This window comes from Nycticebus coucang, chromosome 8, assembly GCF_027406575.1.
Source record: "Nycticebus coucang isolate mNycCou1 chromosome 8, mNycCou1.pri, whole genome shotgun sequence".
Taxonomy (NCBI): domain Eukaryota; kingdom Metazoa; phylum Chordata; class Mammalia; order Primates; family Lorisidae; genus Nycticebus; species Nycticebus coucang.
In genome coordinates this window covers 57,418,337-57,424,858 of record NC_069787.1, presented here as the reverse complement: position 1 = coordinate 57,424,858, position 6,522 = coordinate 57,418,337, and positions in this window count along the sequence as shown.

The window sequence follows — 6,522 nt, the reverse complement described above, 5'->3', positions numbered from 1 at the left end:
GGCTTTTTTCATGTGGATTAATTTGAGTTCTCTATAGATCCTAGTTATCAAGCTTTTGTCTGATTGAAAATATGCAAATATCCTTTCCCATTGTGTAGGTTGTCTCTTTGCTTTGGTTATTGTCTCCTTAGCTGTACAGAAGCTTTTCAGTTTAATGAAGTCCCATTTGTTTATTTTTGTTGTTGTTGCAATTGCCATGGCAGTCTTCTTCATGAAGTCTTTCCCCAGGCCAATATCTTCCAGTGTTTTTCCTATGCTTTCTTGGAGGATTTTTATTGTTTCATGCCTTAAATTTAAGTCCTTTATCCATCTTGAATCAATTTTTGTGAGTGGGGAAAGGTGTGGGTCCAGTTTCAGTCTTTTACATGTAGACATCCAGTTCTCCCAACACCATTTATTGAATAGGGAGTCTTTCCCCCAAGGTATGTTCTTGTTTGGTTTATCAAAGATTAGGTGCTTGTAAAATGTTAGTTTCATTTCTTGGTTTTCAATTCGATTCCAAGTGTCTATGTCTCTGTTTTTGTGCCAGTACCATGCTGTCTTGAGCACTATGGCTTTGTAGTACAGACTAAAATCTGGTATGCTGATGCCCCCAGCTTTATTTTTGTTACAGAGAACTGCCTTAGCTATACGGGGTTTTTTACGGTTCCATACAAAATGCAGAATCATTTTTTCCAAATCTTGAAAGTATGATGTTGGTATTTTGATAGGAATGGCATTGAATAGGTAGATTGCTTTGGGAAGTATAGACCTTTTAACAATGTTGATTCTTCCCATCCATGAGCATGGTATGTTCTTCCATTTGTTAATATCCTCTGCTATTTCCTTTCTGAGGATTTCATAGTTTTCTTTATAGAGGTCCTTCACCTCCTACGTTAGGTATATTCCTAGGTATTTCATTTTCTTGGAAACTATGGTGAAGGGAGTTGTGTCCTTAATTAGCTTCTCATCTTGACTGTTAAGGGTGTACACAAAGGCTAATGATTTGTGGACATTGATTTTATATCCGGAAACATTACTGTATTTTTGGATGACTTCTAGGAGTCTTGTGGTTGAGTCTTTGGGGTTCTCTAAGTATAAGAACATGTCGTCAGCAAAGAGGGAGAGTTTGACCTCCTCTGCTCCCATTTGGATTCCCTTTATTTCCTTGTCTTGCCTAATTGTATTAGCTAGAACTTCCAGCACTGCGTTGAATAGTAAAGGTGACAGAGGACAACCTTGTCGGTTCCAGTTCTAAGAGGAAAAGCTTTCAGTTTTACTCCATTCAGTAAAATATTGGCTGTGGGTTTGTCATAGATAGCTTCAATCAGTTTTAGAAATGTGCCACCTATGCCTATACTCTTCGGTGTTCTAATTAGAAAAGGATGCTGGATTTTATCAAATGCTTTTTCTGCATCTATTGAGAGGATCATGTGATCTTTATTTTTGCCTCTGTTAATATGGTGGATAACATTTATAGACTTGCGTATGTTAAACCAGCCTTGCATCCCTGGGATGAAGCCTACTTGATCATGATGAATGACTTTTTTGATGATAAGCTGTAATCTATTGGCTAGGATTTTGTTGAGAATTTTTGCGTCTATGTTCATGAGTGAGATTGGTCTGAAATTCTCCTTTTTGTTTGGGTCTTTTCCTGGTTTTGGTATCAGGGTGATGTTTGCTTCACAGAATGTGTTGGGGAAGATTCCTTCTTCCTCAATTTTTTGGAATAATTTCTGCAGTACAGGAATAAGCTCTTCCTTGAAGGTTTGATAGAATTCTGGAGTGAAGCCATCTGGACCAGGGCATTTTTTGGTTGGAAGATTTTTTATTGTTTCTTTGATCTCAGTGCTTTGAAATTGGTCTGTTCAGGAGCTCTATTTCTTCCTGGCTGAGTCTAGGGAGAGGGTGTGATTCCTAATATTTATCCATTTTCTTCACATTGTCAAATTTCTGGGCATAGAGTTTCTGGTAGTATTCAGAGATGATCTCTTGTATCTCTGTGGGATCAGTTGTTATTTCCCCTTTATCATTTCTGATTGAGGTTACTAGAGATTTTACTTTTCTATTCCTCGTTAGTCTGGCCAATGGTTTATCTATTTTATTTATTTTTTCAAAAAACCAACTCCTTGTTTCATTAATTTTCTGAATGATTCTTTTGTTTTCAATTTCATTGATCTCTGATTTGATTTTGGATATTTCTTTTCTTCTACTGAGTTTAGGCTTAGATTGTTCTTCTTTTTCCAATTCCATAAGATCTCTTGTGAGGTTGTTGATGTGCTCTCTTTCTGTTTTTCAAATGTAGGCATCGAAAGCGATGAATTTTCCTCTCAAAACTGCTTTTGCAGTATCCCACAGGTTTTGGTAGCTTGTGTCTTCATTGTTGTCATGCTCAAGGAAGTTAATGATTTCCTGTTTTATTTCTTCCTGCACCCATCTGTTATTCAACAGAAGATTGTTTAATTTCCATGCCTTTGGGTGGGGTCGAGCATTTTTGTTAGAGTTGAGTTCCACCTTTAGTGCCTTATGGTCTGAGAAGATACAAGGTAAAATTTCAATTCTTTTGATTCTGTTGATATTTGTTTTGTGTCCCAGGATATGATCAATTTTGGAGAATGTTCCATGGGGTGATGAGAAGAATGTATATTCTTTGTCTTTGGGATGGAGTGTTCTATATGCGTCTATCAAGCACAGTTGTTCTAGGGTCTCATTTAAATCTCTTATATCCTTGTTTAATTTCTGTTTAGAGGATCTGTCCAGCTCTGTAAGAGGAGTGTTAAGGTCCCCTGTTATTGCAGTATTATCAGATATCATATTGCTCAGACTGAGTAAGGTCTGTTTCAAGAATCTGGGAGCATTTAAATTGGGTGCATAAATATTTAGAATTGAAATGTCTTCTTGTTGTATTTTTCCCTTGACCAATATAAGTGGCCATCTTTGTCTTTTTTGACTTTAGTTGCTTTAAATCCACATGTATCTGAAAATAAGATTGCAACTCCTCTTTTCTTCTGAATTCCATTTGCCTGAAAAATTGTCTTCCAATCCTTGACTCGGAGCTTTAATTTGTCTTTTGAAGCCAGGTGTGTTTCTTGCAGACAGCAAATGGATGGCTTGTGTTTTTTAATCCAGTCAACCAATCTATGTCTCTTTAGTGGGGAATTCAAGCCATTAACATTTATTGAGATAATTGATAAGTGTGGTAGTATTCTATTCGTCTTATTTGGTGAGAGTCCATTGCTTAGTTTTATCTTTTGCATCAGTGTGGAAGTTAGGTTCTGTCCTTTAATTTCTGAGTTTTTACTTTGCTGCTGATCCATTGTGGTGGTCAGTGTGCAGAACAAGTTGAAGTACTTCCTGTAGAGCTGGTCTTGTGGCGAATTTCCTCAATGTTTGTATATCCGTAAATGATTTGATTTCTCCGTCAATTTTGAAGCTTAGCTTAGCAGGGTACCGAATTCTGGGCTGAAAATTGTTCTGTTTAAGTAGATTAAAGGTAGATGACCATTGTCTTCTTGCTTGGAAAGTTTCATTAGAGAAGTCTGCGGTCACTCTGATGGATTTGCCCCTGTAGGTCAACTGGCGCTTACTCCTGGCAGCTTGCAGAATCTTTTCTTTTGTCTTGACTTTGGACAGGTTCATCACAATGTGTCTTGGAGAAGCTCAGTTAGAGTTGAGGCGACCTGGGGTCCGATATCCCTCTGAAAGCAGTGTGTCAGAATCTTTGGTGATGTTTGGGAAATTTTCTTTTATAATATTCTCTAGTATGGCTTCCATTCCTCTGGGGCATTCTTCTTCCCCTTCTGGAATTCCTATAACTCGTATGTTGGAACGCTTCATAAAGTCCCATAATTCTGACAGTGAACGTTCTGCTTTCTCTCTCTTCTTTTCTGCCTCTTTTACTATCTGAGTTATCTCAAGAACTTTGTCTTCTACCTCTGAAATTCTTTCTTCTGCATGGTCTAACCTGTTGCTGATACTTTCCATTGCATCTTTAAGTTCCCTAATTGACTGTTCCATTTCCTTCAGCTCTGCTATATCCTTTTTATATTCTTCATATCGTTCATCTCTTATTTGATTCTGTTTTTGAATTTCCTTTTTGTTATTTTCCACTTTATTAGCAGTTTCCTTCATTGTTTCCATCATTTCTTTCATTGTTTTCAACATGTGTATTCTAAATTCCCTTTCTGTCATTCCTAACATTTCTTTATAGGTGGAATCCTCTGCAGTAGCTATCTCATGGTCCCTTGGCGGGGTTGTTCTGGACTGGTTCTTCATGTTACCTGGAGTTTTCTGCTGATTCTTCCTCATGATTGATTTCTTTTATCTGTTTTCTTGCCCTAATTTTCCTTTCACTTCCTCTTGCTCTTTAAGTTCTCATGCCTGTGGACTAAGGGTTACAGGACCAGAAGGGTGAGAAGGTTGAAGAGCAAAAAAGAGATGAAAGAAAGGAGGACTGAGTGATAAGAAAAAAAAGAAAAATAGAGAAAGGAGAGGGGAGTGGGTAAAAGGAATATTGACAAACAGAAGAGAGGCACAGAAAGAGGGAGATAGAGCAATAACCTATATTGTACAGTAGGGTACTTTGATACAACCTTAAAAAAAAAAAAACCACCTTCTGGGGGTGCCTGGTTGGGTGGTTCCCTTGAGGTCAGCAGCTCTTTGCTAACCTGATCAGACACAGTACCCCACCTCCACCAAGTAGAGAAGAAAGACAAAAATGCTATAAATCAAACCAAAACAAGCAAACAGAAAACTTTACAGGATAAAATTGGGTGGAAAACCAAATAATAGCGGTAGAAACACTAACAAAAATGAAGTTCTAATTATTGAAATAGGCAGCAATGGGAAATTATAATTAAACTAGAAAAATTGAGAAAGAAAAAGGATCTGTATGGAAAAGGTTGAACTTAAAAAACAAAACAACAATCAACAACATCAAAATAAACAAAAAAAACAACCAAACCAAAAAAAAAAAAAAAAAAAACACAACCAAAAACAAAGCAGTACGTATATGTTACTGAATATTGTCTGGGCAACATGTGGTCTTCTGGGGTATGAGATGTTAATCACAGTTCTGATACGACTAGAGGCTGCTAGTTTCTCAAACCCCAGCAGGTAGACACCCTAAATCTCTCTTCAGCCCACTTAAAAGGCACTTTGAAATTGTTCACTTGCTGAGCAGAAGCTTTCCCAGGGAAGTGCTTGTCACTGGAATCACTGCTGAAGTGGCTATCCACTTACCCTATGTGCCAAAACTGGTCTCCCTCTGCCCCCGAGGGTTAGGGCTGCAAGGCAGCTCAGACCCCGCCCTTAGGCTACTTGGTCGTGGGTTACCAGCTCCCACCCAATTCTAGCTCTGCGACCCTGAGGGCAGAGCTTGCCGGGGCAGAACGCTCACAATGGCTGCCTGTGACCCAGAGCCAAACACTATTAGCTCTGTCTGGCTCAGCGGCTCAGACTGGGGCCCTAGACAACGGCCAAAGTTCTCCGCACTCCCGCTCACGCTCTCCCCAAGGCAGTTCAGCTGAGTGCCAAGTCCAAAGACACCAAAACAGTTCACAGGTAAGGCCTTTCTGGTTTGCAGTCTCGCTGCTACTGAACTTACAGTTGTGGGTGGGTTTAGACGGATTGAACACACGCGACCACTTGCCGGTTTTCCACTGTTTTAGTCCTCCTCTTGGGGTCCAGAAGTCTCTCGCTGACTCCCTGTATCCTCTCAGGGGTGATGATAGGCAGATCCCACCAGCCAGAGATGCCTGGAGTCCTATCTCCCCAGACTCACGGTGCCCAGATGCAAGGAAGCTGTTACTTGGCTGCCATCTTGCTCCGCCTCCTAGTGCAAGTTTTAAACATTCATTTAAACTGCCCCTCAATTCTGTGAGGTAGACACTTTTACTATCCCTGTTCTCTGTATGATGAAATGAAGGCACAGAGAAGTAAATAACTTACCTAAGATCATGAAACTCGTTAGTCAAAAGCAATAAATGCAAAGTGCAAAATATTGAAATGTTAGACAAAAAATATGTGCTAATTTTTTTTTGAGACAGCGTCTCACTCAGTTGCCCTGGGTAGAATGCCATGGCATCATAGCTCACAGCAACCTCAAACTTTTGGGCTCAAGTGATCCTCTCAGCCTCCCTAGTAGCTGAGACTACACAATGCCCAGCTATTTTTAGAGACAGGATCTCACTTTTGCTCATGCTGGTCTCGAACTTATGAGCTAAAGCAATCTACCCACCTTGGCATCCCAGAGTGCTAGGATTATAAGCATGAGCCACCATGCCCGGATATGCTAACTTTTAAGTGAAGAATAGCATTTGATCAGGCACTAAGTTTGTTGGTAGTCTTATTAGAAATTATTTTTATTTTATGACTGCTGCTTTCATATTCTATATTGTAACTTTAAGCATTATATAACAATTACTTGAAAAATTGAGATCTCTATACTAACTTTATTGCACAATTGCTCTGATTAAGTGAGATAATACTGACATGTATTAGGATTGTGACACATAGTAAATGTTTAATTATGTGTGCATGTAT